The sequence below is a fragment of the Lissotriton vulgaris genome, chromosome 8, assembly GCF_964263255.1.
Source record: "Lissotriton vulgaris chromosome 8, aLisVul1.2, whole genome shotgun sequence".
In the NCBI taxonomy this organism is placed as follows: Eukaryota; Metazoa; Chordata; class Amphibia; order Caudata; family Salamandridae; genus Lissotriton; species Lissotriton vulgaris.
The window spans coordinates 50,625,963-50,641,072 of NC_141696.1; the positions used below are offsets into that span (position 1 = coordinate 50,625,963).

Here is a 15,110-nt window from a genome sequence, read left to right on the forward strand (position 1 = left end):
GGCAGAGGGGGAGCGGCCCTTCACGTGGCCTGTCCAACACTATCCCTGTGATGTTTCTATCCCTGTGATTGTTGCGATTTCTAATGGGTCGCATACCAAGACCTAGCTCATGAATATTAATGAGCTAGATCTATTTGTGACCCACTAGAAATAGATACATGTGTTTAACATTTGTACATCACTGTTTGCAATTACCTAATAGCGGATCGCTAAAAATCACTATTAGGTAATCGCAAACCCTAGGATGCGTACATCTGGCCGTTACTGTTCAAGAACTAAAATTAGGGGAATGGTTCTTGTAAAGTTTTTTAAAAGTTTGAGAATTATGGGAATGGTTCTTGTAAAGTTAAAAAAAGTTTGGGAATACCGCTCCCAACTAATTCTGCTCACTTCAACCACTGATAAGACAACACAGGCCCCAGGTTTGGCCTCTGTGCACAGCCCACTGCCCTGCATGCTTTGTTTGCATTGGCTCCCAGTCATGCCTTAAGCTCTGCCCCCTACCTTAGGGGTTACTTCAGCTAGTGAGGATGCAAGCCTCACAGGCCACCCCACGCTCTCTTTGCCTTTCGCATCAGCCTGTGATGACACAGGCCTCACAGGCTGAAGCGCCCTTTCTGCCCGCCCCCACCTTCAGGGGTACCAGACCCGTGAGGACAGAGGCCGATCCCATGCATGTGTTTGTATGTCAATCAATCAATCAATCATAACACTTGTATAGCGCGCTACTCACCTGGAAGGGTCTCAAGGCGCTTGGGGGAAGGGGTCTGCTACTGCTCGAACAGCCAGGTCTTGAGTTGTCTCCTGAAGGCGAGGTGGTCCTGGGTCAGCCGAAGGTGGATGGGGAGGTAGTTCCATGTCTTGGCCGCCAGGTAGGAGAAGGATCTGCCTCCGGCGGTGGCTCTTCGGAAGCGTGGTACGGCGGCGAGGGCGAAGCTAGTAGACCGTAGCTGGCGGGTGGGCGTGTAGATGTCAGGTGATCGTTGAGGTACTTGGGCCCAGGTCGTGGAGAGACTTGTGTGCGTGGGTGAGGAGCCTGAACGTGATCCTCTTGTTGACGGGGAGCAAGTGCGGGTCCCTCAGGTGGCCAGAGATGTGGCTGCGCCGGGGGATGTCCAGGATGAGTCGGGCGGAGGCGTTCTGGATGGTTTGGAGTCTTTTCTGTAGCTTGGCTGTGGTTCCGGCATAGAGGGTGTTTCCGTAGTCCAGTCAGCTGGTGACGAGGGCTTGGGTGACCGTCTTCCTGATTTTGGTCGGGATCCATCGGAAGATCTTGCGAAGCATGCGAAGGGTGTGAAAGCATGATGAGGAGACGGCGTTGACTTGTCTGGTCATCGAGAGGGAGGAGTCCAGGATGAAGCCCTGATTGCGTGCGTGGTCTGTTGGCTTGGGGCTGTGCCTAGGGCTGGGGGCCACCAGGAGTCGTCCCAGGCGGAGGGTGATGGTCCCAGGATGAGGACTTCCGTCTTGTCTGAGTATAGTTTCAGGCGGCTGTTCTTCATCCACTCGGCGACGTCTTTCATCCCTTCGTGAAGGCTGGTTCTGGCGTTGTCGGGGTCTCTGGTGAAGGAGAGAATCAGCTGGGTGTCGTCGGCATAGGAGATGATGTTGAGGTTGTGTTGGCGTGCGATGGCAGCGAGAGGTCTCATGCAGACGTTGAAAAGGGGGGCTGAGTGATGATCCTTGCGGGACGCCGCAGATGACTTCGGTGGCCTCGGATCGAAACGGGGGGAGGCGGACTCTCTGTGTTCTTCCGGCGAGGAACGAGATGATCCACTTCAGTGCCTTGTCTTGGTTGCCGGTGTTGCTGAGGCGTTGGACTAGGGTGCGGTGGCAGACAGTGTCGAACGCTACGGAGAGGTCCAGGAGGATGAGTGCAGCTGTTTCCCCGTTGTCGAGCAGGGCTCGGATGTCGTCGGTGGCTGCGATGAGGGCGGTCTCGGTGCTGTGGTTGGCTCTGAAACCAGACTGCGAGGGGTCGAGGGATCCTTTCGTCTCGAGGAAGGTGGCAAGCTGTCTGTTGGCGATCTTCTCGATGACGTTGGCAGGAAAAGGGAGGAGCGAGATGGGGCGGAAGTTTTTGAGGTCGGTGGGGTCCGCTGTTGGTTTCTTCAGTAGGGCGCTGAGCTCGGCATGCTTCCAGCTCTCCGGGAAGGTGGCAGTGTTGAAGGAGGTGTTGATGACGTCCCGGAGTTGGGGTGCTATGGTGGAGTCGTTGTTGAAGACGTGATGAGGGCAGGGGTCAGTTGGAGAACCGGAGTGGATGGTGTTCATTGTGCGGACTGTGTCTTCGGTGGTCACCGTGGTCCAGGTGCGGAGGGTGGCGGTGGGGTGCGTTGGTTCGATGGTTGGGTGCGTGGATGGTGCGCCGAAACTGTTGTGGATGTCGGTAATCTTGCAGTGGAAGAATGAGGCGAGGGAGTCGCAGAGATCTTGTGAAGGGGTGATGTCATTGTTGCCGGTGCTGGGGTTGGAGAACTCCTTGACGATGCTGAAGAGTTCCTTGCTGTCGTGGGCGTTGTTGTCCAGTCGCTCCTTCAGTGATTTCTTCTTGGTGGTGCGGATGAGCTGGTGGTGTTTGCGGGTGGCGTGTTTGAGGGCGGTCATGTTGTCAGTGGTCTGGTCGAGGAGTCAGGCTTTCTCGAGGGTGCGGCAGGTCTTCTTGGAGTCCTTGAGTTCGTCGGTGAACCAGGGGGCCTTCTTGCTTCTGGGTCTGCTGGGAGGGTTCTTCAGTGGTGCGAGGTCGTCGGCGCAGGTGGTCAGCCACTGCGTGAAGTTGCGGGCTGCTTCGTTGGGGTCCCATGTGCTGGCAGGTGGGTTCTGGTTGAGGGAGGTGGTGAGCTGGTCGGCAGTGATCTTACTCCAGCTCCTGTGAGGAACCTGTTGCGGGTGGTGGTGGGTTGTGGTTTTTCTGAAGCTGAAGTGGACGCAGCTGTGGTCGGTCCAGTGGAGTCCGGTGGAGTGGCTGAAGGTGATGTGCTTGCTGGATGAGAAGACGAGATCAAGCGTGTGGCCGGCGTAGTGGGTGGGGGTGTTGACCAGTTGCTTGAGTCCGAGGTTGGCGATGTTGTCCAGCAGGGCAACGGTGTTGCGGTCCTTGTTGTTCTCCAGGTGGAAGTTGAGGTCCCCTAGGAGGATGTAGTCGGCGGAGGGGAGGGCGTGTGGGCTGATGAAGTCTGTGATGTCTTCGCTGAATTGTGTGCGTGATCCCGGGGGTCTGTAGATGAGGGTGCCTCTGAGGGTCGGTGGGAATCTGGAAGTGGAGGTGCTCGGCGGTGGCGAAGGTGTCGTCGGCGTCGGTAGTGATGCAGATGGTGTTCTTGTGGGCAATGCCTCCTCCAGTCTGGTTGACGCGGTCCCTCCTGATGATCTTGTATCCATCCGGGATGGCGATGGCGATGTCGGGGGCTGAGGAGGCGTTCATCCATGTTTCAGTGAGGAAGGCGATGTCTGGTGGTGTTGTGTCGAGGAGGTTCCAGAGTTCCACGGCGTGTCTGTGGACGGAGCGGGTGTTGAGCAGGATGCACTTGAGGACGCTGCTGGAGTTTGGCTTGGCGGGCGCGGTGCAGGTTCGGAGGCAGGTGAACTTGCAGGTTGTGCAGGTGAAGGGTCCGTGAATGCGTTTCGGGGTGGCCCGGCAGCAGGTGGGGTTCCGGCTGGCATTGAGTGCGTTGAGGGCCGCGGCGTCGTAGACCTGTCGGGTCGTCTTGCATCAGCGGGGGCCAGGCGTCCGCGCGGTTGCCATTTAAGGCTAAGTGGGAGGGAGGAGCAGCTGCGAGGCAGGAGTGGGGAGGGCACAGAACGAAAAGGGGGCGTGGCCGCGTGAACGGCGGCGGGAAGCGGGGGCGGGCAAGGCACAGGGGGACAACAACAGGGTTAATACGAGGCAAATACGAGGCAAATTATACAGCAATACAACAAGGCACAAAATACAATGATACAACAAAATACTACTGGGGCAAGGAGCAGCGAGGCAGGCAGCTAGGCAAGGCAGACGGTACAACGAGGCTGCGAGCAACCGCGAGGGGCGAGTGGCACATACACAGCTGGTGGCCGTGCGGCGCGGGGGAGTCCTGAGAACAGGTCACTTTCACCTGCGCTGCTCGGTCGCCATTTAAGGCCAAGTGGGAGGGAGGAGCAGCTGGGAGGCGGGAGCGGGGAGGACACAGAACAAAAAGGGGGCGTGAACGGCGGCGGGTAGCAGGGAGCGGGGTCGGCAAGATGTGTGTGTGGTGTATGAGAGTGCGTGTGTGCATGTGTGCTTGTGGAGCCTCAGAGTGTGCGTGTGTGCATGTGGTGCTTCAGAGACAGTGTCTGTGTGTGCGTAAGTGCGTGGTATCTGAGAGTGTTTGTGTGTCTGTGTGTGTAAGTGTGTGGTGCATGAGAGTGTTTGCGTGTCTGTGTGTGTGTGTAAGTGTGTGGTATCTGAGAGTGCTTGTGTGTGTGGTGCCTGAGAGTGTTTATGTGTCTGTGTGTGTGTGTGTGTAAGTGTGTGGTGCCTGAGAGTGTTTGTGTGTCTGTGTGTGTGTGTGTGTGTGTGTAAGCGTGTGGTGCCTGAGAGTGTTTGTGTGTCTGTGTGTGTGTGTGTGTGTGGTGCCTGAGAGTGTTTGTGTGTCTGTGTGTGTGTGTAAGTGTGTGGTGCCTGAGAGTGTTTGAGTGTCTGTGTGTGTGTAAGTGTGTGGTGCCTGAGACTGTTGTGTGTCTGTGTTTGTGTGTGTGTGTAAGTGTGTGGTATCTGAGAGTGCTTGTGTGTGTGGTGCCTGAGAGTGTTTGTGTGTCTGTGTGTGTAAGTGTGTGGTGCCTGAGAGTGTTTGTGTGTCTGTGTGTGTGTGTAAGTGTGTGGTGCCTGAGAGTGTTTGTGTGTCTGTGTGTGTGTGTAAGTGTGTGGTGCCTGAGAGTGTTTGAGTGTCTGTGTGTGTGTGTAAGTGTGTGGTGCCTGAGAGTGTTGTGTGTCTGTGTGTGTGTGTGTAAGTGTGTGGTATCTGAGAGTGCTTGTGTGTGTGGTGCCTGAGAGTGTTTGTGTGCCTGTGTGTGTAAGTGTGTGGAGCCTGAGAGTTTTTGTGTGTCTCTGTGTGTGTGTAAGTGTGTGGTATCTGAGAGTTTTTGTGTGTCTCTGTGTGTGTGTAAGTGTGTGGTATCTGAGAGTGTTTGTGTGTCTGTGTGTGCACGTGTGTTTGGTGCCTGAATGTGTGTGTCTTTGGTGCCTAAGAGTTTGCGCCTGTGGTGTCTGAGGTTCCGGCAGGTACTTCCCCAGGTCTCCTACAGGCCTTTCCCTGGTGGCCTTCTAATGGCCCTTCCCTTTCCTCCTACAGGCCTTTCCTGGCCTCCTAAACCGCAGTGATTAAGCGCCCAGATTAGGAGGTCAAATGGCCCTGGCGCTTCCTCAACAAGTCCCAGGCGAGTGTGGAGCCGGCGCTAAACCGGCTGAACTGATTCTTTGGAGATGTTCTAGAATCTGCGCTTGACTTTGGGCGTCCTGCGGCACAATATGCGCCCCTCGCCTAACTTAATCTAAACCCTGCACGGTGGTGGCTGTCCAGACAGTCTGCAGTGGAATGCAGCGCAGAGCACTGCGCGGGGGGCAGCGCAGGGCACAGTGCCAGGGGCAGCGGAGAGCACAGCGTCGGGGGCAGCGCAGAGCACAGCGCCGGGGGCAGCGCAGAGCACAGCGCCGGGGGCAGCGCAGAGCACAGCGCCGGGGGCAGCGCAGAGCACAGCGCCGGGGGCAGCGCAGAGCACAGTGCCGGGGGCAGCGCAGAGAACAGTGCCGGGGGCAGCGCAGAGCACAGCGCCGGGGGCAGAGCACAGCGCCGGGGGCATGGCAGAGCACAGCGTTGGGAGAAGCGCAGGGCACAGCGTCTGGGGCAGCGCAGAGCACAGTGCAGGGCACAGCGCCGAGGGCAGTGCAGGGCACAGCGTCTGGGGCAGCGCAGGGCCCAGCACCGGGGGCAGCGCAGAGCACAGCGCCTGGGGGAGCGCAGGGCACAGCGCCGGGGGCAGCGCAGGGCACAGCGCCGGGGGAAGCGCAGAGCACAGCGTGGGGGCAGCACAGAGCACAGCGCCGGGGGCAGCGCAGGGCACATCGCCGGGGCAGCGCAGGGCACAGCGCCGGGGGCAGCGCAGGGCACAGTGCTGGGGCAGCGCAGGGTCAAATGAAATAGGCTTGCAGGGGAGACAGACTGCCATCCCGTTGACGATGTCTTCTAATGTCCACAGGCGAGACATAGCCGGGACACACGTCCGAAAGCAGGCGTGACAGGTCGGGATACAGGCGTGACACAGGCCAGAACAGAGGCGTGACACAGGTCGGGATACAGGTGTGAACTGATGAAGTCTGCGCCTCTTTTCTCATTTGCCAATGCACTGTGAGAGAGGGGTGAGCTGTCGTCAACAGAAAGGAACATTTATACTTCATCTTTGAAGCTTTGCTTACTTTACACACTTCGCTCTTGACAAAGGGTGCACAGTGTTGAACACCTTACCAAAAATCTTGCAGAACACCCCCTCCCCAAGCCCCCCCCCCCCTCACACACATACAAATCTGCTGGCCGCCCACTGCCTGACTTCGCCATCGAGCAGAGCCCCCCCTCAGTGTGCAGCAGGGGGGTGGGGGGTGGGTGGCACGTGGCAGCCTCACACCTGCACAGCCTACACTGGAATCAGAAACCTTCTCCCACTACGTGACGTAGAGACAGACTGTTTTGCATCTGTGACATAAGCACTCCCAGAAATAATACACACGTGTCCGCAGAGATCTATTCTTGTAAATGTCCACCCCCCCACCCATCCACCCCCTCCCCAGGTCCTGACACAAGCTTGCCATCACAACCACCCCCATATGTCCTGGCAGAAGCTTGCCATCACTTTGGCCTCCCCCCAACACTACTACCACCACCCACCCCCGGTCCTGGCACAAGCTTGCCATCACATTCCTAGCCCGCCCTTCCCAAGTCCTGGCACAAGCTTGCCATCACATTCCTAGCCCGCCCTTCCCAGGTCCTGGCACAAGCTTGCCATCACATTCCTAGCCTCCCCCCCCCACACCCCCTCCCCAGGTCCTGGCACAAGCTTGCCATCACATTCCTACCACTACCACCCCCTCCCCAGGTCCTTACACAAGCTTGCCATCATAACCACCCCCACAGGTCCTGGCAGAAGCTTGCCATCAATTCGGCCTTTCCCCCCCCCCCCCCCCCCCCACCACCACTACCACCACCCACCCTCGGTCCTGGCACAATTTTGCCATCACATTCCTAGCACCCCTCCCATCCCCCCAGGTCCTGGTACAAGCTTGCCGTCACATTCCTAGCCCCCCTCCCACCCCCCGGGTCCTGGCACAAGCTTGCCGTCACATTCGGGTCACTGAAACAATATCAATGGCAAAAATATAGAACTACAAAAATATCGAGTACAAAATATAGAATGCCAAAATATCAACTTCCTATCTCCAAACAGGTAAGTACAAAAATATTGAATCAAAAATATTGTTGTAAAAAATATAGATAGTCAAAATATCGGATTTTTTAAATAGTTAAAAGTAATTTAAAATAATAAAAATAACTAACTTAAACATACTTAAAATACTTAAATAACATTAAAATTAATAAATCATGACAATGTTTTAATGAGAGATACACCATTATATACTGCCAGTGATTGGATGATGATCGTCACATGAGAGGGTAGTGTTAAGTCATAGTAGACATAGAAGACATACTGGCAGATCATTGTAATGCATGTTAGTCAAATACAGACATGTATTAATAAAATCTCGGTAAAATACCAAAATATTGCCCAAAACAAAACCGAATTTACATGGAACAGAGGTTATCAAGAAATACGCATAAATCATCAAATTAATTCATATGTTAGGACATATGTTGTCTAATATCGGTAAAATACCGATATATATATATAAACATAGAATTGATAAAAAATATACAATATATTTACCATAGGATAGCGAGAGGGTTAAATTTACTATTACCACTCCAGTGAGTGCAACAGTAGAAAAAACATTGGATAGCGTAGCAGTAAAAATTACTATTCCCACTCCAGTGACTGCAACAGTAGGGAAAGCGTTGGATAGCGTAGGGGTAAAAATTACTATTCCCACTCCAAAGAGTGCAACAGTAGGGAAAGCGTTGGATAGTGGGAGGGTAAAAATTACTATTACCACTCCAGAGAATGCAACAGTAGGGAAAGCGTTGGATAGCGTAGGGGTTAAAATTACTATTCCCACTCCAGAGAGTGCAACAGTAGGGAAAGCTTTGGATAGCGTAGGGGTAAAAATTACTATTCCCACTCCAGAGAGTGCAACAGTAAGGAAAGCGTTGGATAGCGTAGGGATAAAAATTACTATTCCCACTCCAGTGAGTGCAACAGTAGGGAAAGCGTTGGATAGCGTAGGGGTAAAAATTACTATTCCCAATCCAGAGAGTGCAACAGTAGAGAAAGCGTTGGATAGCGTAGGGGTTAAAATTACTATTCCCTCTCCAAAGAGTGCAACAGTAGGGAAAGCATTGGCTAGCATGAGGGTAAAAACTACTATTCCCACTCCAGTGAGTGCAACAGTAGGGAAAGTAAATACTTCATATATAAATAAAAATAAAATAAATATTATTACCAATTACAAATCAATTAAAATAATTAACACTTTTATATAATATATTAATTAATCAATTAAAAATACAAATACAAATTAATTATTAACAATAATCACCTACTAACACAAATGATTTACCAATTAACAATAAATTAATTAATAATTAAAAAATAATTAAAAATTAGATTAAAAAAATAATTTTAAAATTCAATTACTTACAATTTAATTATTCCCACCCTATTCCCCTATAAACCCACAACCTACTGCAGAAAATAAATTAATCAAATTAACATAATTAGCAATTAATAAATTAATTAAAATGAATTACCCATTATATTTTAATTAATTACCCATCAATAATTAATTAACAATTATTTCAAAATAAATACCAACAAATAAATTAACATATTTAATAAATTATAATGAAATTACTTCCCACCCTATTCCCCTATAAACCCACAACCCGCTACAAAAAATAAATTACTAAAATTAACATATTTATCAATGATTCAATTAATTAAAATTAATTACCAATTATATTTTAATTAATTACCAATTAACTCAAAATAAATACCAATAAATAAATTAACATATTTAATTAATTATAATTCAATTACTTCCCACCCTATTCCCCTATAAACCCACAACCCACTACAGAATTATATTACGCAAAAATTAAATACCATAAATAAAATTAATTAATATAAATATTAAAATAAATATACACTTTTCAAACATATACTAACATAAAAAACTGCTTAAAAATGTATATTAACTTACCTCAAATTCGATATTTTTGTAGTCTATATTCTGTCCATTCTATATTTTTGTTGTCTATATTCTGTCCATTCGATATTTTTGTTGTCTATATTCTGTCCAGTCGATGTTGTGTCCATTTTATATTTTTGATTCGATATTATTGCAAATCGATATTAAAAACTCGATATTTTGAGTGTATACCGTCACATTCCTAGCCCCCCTCCCATATCCCCAGGTCCTGGCACAAGCTTGCCATCACATTCCTAGCCCCCCTCCCATCCCCCCAGGTCCTGGCACAATCTTGCCGTCACATTCCTAGCCCCCCTCCCATCCCCCCAGGTCCTGGCACAAGCTTGCCGTCACATTCCTAGCCCCCTGGCTCCTCCTATCCCCCCAGGTCCTGGCACAAGCTTGCCGTCACACTGCCAGTCGCCTGCACTGGCCCCTGCATGCGGTGTGCCTTGACATTTCGGTAGTACAGGTAAGTTTGTAAAACCCTGCTTCCGGTGTGTGTCGAATGGAGGGGCAGGTTGGCTTTGATTGGTTGACATTGGAAAAGTGCATTCCAGACAGGGTGGCTCTGACCCTGTTTCCGGTCCATTGGGCTCTGGTCATCTCTGCTGGTGTCAGCGCCTGTAAGACCCCCGTGTCTCCTGTGCAGTGCACTATACCCCGGTGCACTGTGGGTAAAGGGCCAGCCACGGAGGCAGGTGCCTGCTCTCGGTTGTTGCAGGCCTCGCTGTCACACGGGCTTTAAATCCATGAATGCGCTCCTATCAGTTCCCAATCCCATTACAAGAAGCGGCCAATAGGAAGGAAGCATTTACCTGGGCAGGCAGAGACGACTTCCGGCGGCCGTGCAGAGGCAGTGCAGGGGGGCGCAGGCCGCACCAAAGGTGGCCTCTCGCCCCGGGGCCTTGCAAGAGTGGAGGGGCCCGGAGTGGAGGCGCAGCGGCCCCAGCGCCAGCATCCAGGGCTGCTTCAGAAGTCACTGAGCAAAACTGAAAGAAACTAGCTTCAAAATGAGGAACCGGGGCGTGTGATCTGACAGAGATTAGGAAGTGTGCACCAGGGGGCTTCCTGCCAGCCCTGGTGCCACCCGCCGCAGGGGCTGCGTGGAGGTGGGAGGAGGCCACGAGACCCGAGACAGATCATCCGGCCTCCTCCCTTCAAGAGGCAGCGAACATGTGAGAGCATCACCTGTGGCTTCAAGCTTGCGTCATTTCCGACTCTGATGGCTGCTCTGAGCCCACGGTCGACACCTGCTTGTTTTTCTGCTGGCCTGGCATGCATTTCTAAGTCCAGGCTGGAAGAAATGTGGGGGAAAGCAGCGAAATGTGTTTTTCTCCTTGTGAAGGATACACTTAAAATGGAAAACATAAATAGAAATCCGCCACTAATTATTGGAGAGCTGTGTATTTACAGAAAGATTATTATCACAAAAAAAGGACGTTGGTCACTTTACAAAATAATTCTGTCAACTTTAGACATTATTTTCCCGTAGCAGGCCGAGGGTGTTCCACTCTAGCAAGACGGACACTAATGGCCTTTACTAAGGCCACCTGAGTCTGTCTGAGAATTAATGTAGCCAATGCCTCCTTACTCCCTGTGCCACTTCAGACTGGTACCAAAAGTATGCACATTCTGCCAGACCCGGGCACTGGGACCAGTGTAGCATACAGTAACCCCCCCCCCACCCCCTGCATGGCTGCTGCAGGGGTGGGCACCTCCATCTTTTAAGAAAACCAGTTGAGGAGGCAGAAGCTTCTTTCACTGTGGCTCCCATGCTTGGAACGAACACCATCGCAGAAATGCGCCAGACCTCATCTCTTTTCGTAAGGGTTTACAAACATGGCTCTTCTCCCATTAGACAGCTCGGAGCTCCCCAGGTCACCAGTACTCCGCGCCAGGACACCCCAGGGTAGCAGTGCGCTTTATAAGTACAAATAACATAACATAACACGTCAGTCAGTTTTAACATCAGTCTCAAGCCTTGATCCTACTTCAATGGGAGCAGTCCAGAAAAAAAGTGTTGTCGCAACTCCAGAATGGGAACAAAGACAACTCTAGACCCATTTCAAGATTTGTTTGGGTTCATCATCGAGGTACAGGTTGAGTCCTATGGTACAGGGAACAGGAAGCTGATGTCCAGAACTAACCTACACATGTACTGTGCATCTCAACTAGAAAGCAATGTCCAGGGTCAAGGTTCAAACCAGTCTTAGCCACTAGTAATTATCTGGCTCTCTCCGTGCCATTCATGATAGGGACCAATCCCGTACGTATCACCCTTCGTCCCGCTGCATTCGGCCTGCTCCCGCCTGCTGCCCCCTCTGGGTGCACGTCAGCCAGGTGAGCGTGGGTGGTGTGGCACAGTCTCGGGGCTCAGTTCTGGGCACACCCGTTGTTCTTAGGGCATCAAAAAACAAAGCTATGTCTGGGAAGCATGAGTTAGGGGCATGTCACTCAGAATTCTGCAACGGGCGTGAAGTGGGGGTCAGTCATTGAAGGAAGATGATGGAAGACGCAGAGACCCATGGGGGTGGGGGGGTAGAGGGGGGTGTCACTTCAGCTCCCCTTTCAGTCCACCAGCTTCTGTACCCTCCTGGTGACCCGCTCCCACACCAGAGCTCCAGCCCCTGAGGGGAGACCCCCGTTGCCCGGTTGGGACAAACACACAGACATCTGTGGCCTGAGCCATCGTCCTCGGATGGCCAGTGGGTGCCTGAGCAAGGCCTCAGCTCTTTAAGAGGAAGTCAAGAGTCCATCAGAATTGTATAGCGCTTACTACCCCTGACGAGGTATCGAAGTACTTTTCGGCGAGTGGACGCAACTCCAGAACTCAAAAAGGATAAGTGGTGGATTAGTATTGGAAAATATGAGTTAATATGAGCGGTGGAGATGTGAGTCTGTTAGTTGGATTGAAAAGGATATGGAGGGATAGAAGAGGGAAGGGACGAGAAAGTGTTAATTGGGAGATCATAGAAGTAGGAGAAAGCTTGGGATGAGTAAAGAAGAAATGGAGGAGGCAAGAGTCTCTAGCAAGGGGTTAGGGAGATAGTAGTAAGAGCAGATTTGGGATGAGTCAAAGGAGGGATACACGAGGAAAGAATTTAGAGAGGGTTATTTGGGAGATCACAGTAGTAAGAGAAGGTTTGGGGAGAGCCAGGAGGCGAGGAGGGAAGAGTCTAGACAGGGTTACTCCTGCTTAGTGATGGGCAGGTTGACATGGGGACACCGTGATTTACGACCCTTCTGTAGTCAAAGTTTATTATGTTTTGGCTCTCAATGAGGGCCACATAAAATAAACACACAATATACAAAATTTACATGCCATAAAATCATACAGACGAGTACAGGTAAAGTAACACATCCTATCATTGGTCGAATAATCATCAAACATCACCCTATGTATTATTAATAAATATCTAAAAAGCTTTTAAAAAAATTAAAAATTCTGTAGCAAAACATTTCATTTGGCGGACAATAAAGTGCATGGAAAAAAGTTTTTATATTTAAAATTCCTAATTGTAGACAGATTGGTTTTAACCATTTGAGGCGTAATGGACGTAGTGCAGTACAAACAAACAAGACATGGTTACGATCCTGTACAGCATTATGACAGAGATTACACATAGGAGATACACCATACCACTTTGCAAAGAGGAAATTTAGTGGGAGCAAATCTTGTCTTAAGAGGTACCATAACCTACGGACTCTGTGAGGAATATTCCAAGTAAGGTATTGTTGGGCCTGCTTTAATGTATATGTATTTAACAGGGATTGTCTTTCTTTTTTCCTTGGTTGGGCAAGCATATCCAATTTATAACACAGTTCCCAGGATGCACATTTTAGTTTCGCCTTGAGCTCAGCGGGATCAAGTAGAAACAAGGTATTTGCATCCAGCTCTAATAAACTTACTGCTTTTCTAAAGTTTTTTACTAATAAAGAGAACTCATTGAAGTCGCCCAAGAGTTCCCTTTTAATAGCTTCTCGTAGGGAACCCGTTTTACCTCTAACCAGACAGGCCACCCATCTTACGAGGGCAATCAACCCCTGGACCCAACCACTTCGCAGTCCGAATTCCAGCCTGCATGAGGAAACAGAGCAGGCTGTATTGAGAGAAGAGATTTTTCTTAGTACCTTTTCTTCTATTTTTTGCAAGAATCCCCAGTGTTTTAACTCTACTAATTCAATTCCATATAGTAGAGTTGCAGGTATCTTTGCTTTAAATACATCTAGAAATAGTGTAAAGTGTCTCTTCCCTGTAGCATTGTACAATTAACACAGTCCCATGCCATGGGCAAGTGCTTTACGAGAATTGTGCTCTATATGGGGGTTCTCACTTAAATTTGCAGCAATTATTTTTCCTAAGAAGGTGTAGGTTTTGACCACCTCTAGTTTCTGTCCACCTATTATCCAAATATAATTTTCAGACCTGCATTTTTTCTTCCCAAATATGCACATAATTTTGCTTTTTGGAGCATTGATCTTCATATAATGTGCTTCTGCAAATAGGTTTAATGCATGCAGGCGGTTAGACAGGCCCTTCGGGGTTAGATCTAAAACAAGTATATCGTCCGCATACATTAGGACCGATATAGGTAACCCTCCAATTTTAGGGGCTAATCCCCCACCAGCTGCTATGCAAGAAGGTAGATCTGCCGTATTTAGAGAAAACAATATAGGGACCAAAATACACCCTTGTTTTAACCCATTCGGGGAAGGGATGGATTGAGAAAGACCCCTTTCACCGCCTTGTAGCACCTTACACCACGTGTTGGAGTGAAGAGATTTTACCAATTCCAGTAACTGTATTGGCATGCCCAATGCAGCAAGCTTTCTCCACAGCGTTGGACGGTCTACCTTGTCAAACGCCGTGGAGAAGTCGATAAATGCTACATATATACCACCACCTCGGACACGTACATATTTGTCTGCAATCACCTGTAATGAAGTCAAATTATCAAGAGTACCATGCTCTTTACGAAATCCTTTTGCTGCATGGGTAAAATACATTTGATTCTATCCATTTCATGATTAACAATAAAATACATTTAGCGAAAATTTTTCCTATTGAATCCAGAAGAGCTATTAAACGATAATTCTTAGGATTGTCCCGCTCTCCATTTTTAAATATGGGAATCAATATACTTCCCCTCCAAGAATTGGGTACTAATCTAGAATTGAAGCATGCTTGAAACACTGGTAGTAGGATCTTGCTCCAGGAGGTGACATCCTGCTTAATTATTGACATGGGCAATTCATCCGGGCCCATAGCTCCGGAAGAGCGCATACTCTTTATCACGGATGCTATGGATTTCTCGGTCGGGAGTTCTATGTTACGCTCTCCATTCGGGGCTGGATCCCAGTGATTATCCTCCACTCCATTAGAAGCATATAGGCTAGATATAAATGTTATCCAGACTTCTTCCACAATAGAGATTGGGATGGGGGAAGTTCTTGCTCCACATTCCTTCCCTATTATAGACCAAAATTCTCTAGATTTGTTAAAGGTCGAGGCCTCTCTTAACCTTATCCAGAGGGAGTCTTCTTTTTCTTTTTTCTTTTGTTTTTTAGTCTATTCCTCCTTCTTTTTAGTAAGGCTAACTTACGTTCATTTTCCCTAGTTCTATTAAGGTACTGTTGCCTCATAAGTTTATTTATTTCCTTATTTAAGGGTAATAATATAGTTGGAGGGAGTAGGGGATTCTTAGGATTTCTGTTTTTCTTTGCTGTCATGGTA

The 15,110-nt window shown here is 49.5% G+C and overlaps 1 protein-coding gene across 1 annotated transcript in view; it reads right to left on the reverse strand.

Annotated features, from left to right (window-relative positions):
• Positions 1-10,318, reverse strand: part of LOC147693358 (transient receptor potential cation channel subfamily M member 2-like) — a 624,327-nt gene extending 614,009 nt beyond the window's left edge. The window contains exon 1 of the mRNA XM_086933682.1: positions 10,192-10,318. The gene's annotated coding sequence lies outside the window, so the exon portion shown is untranslated. The remainder of the gene's footprint in view (positions 1-10,191) is intronic.
• Positions 10,319-15,110: the final 4,792 nt, after the last annotated feature.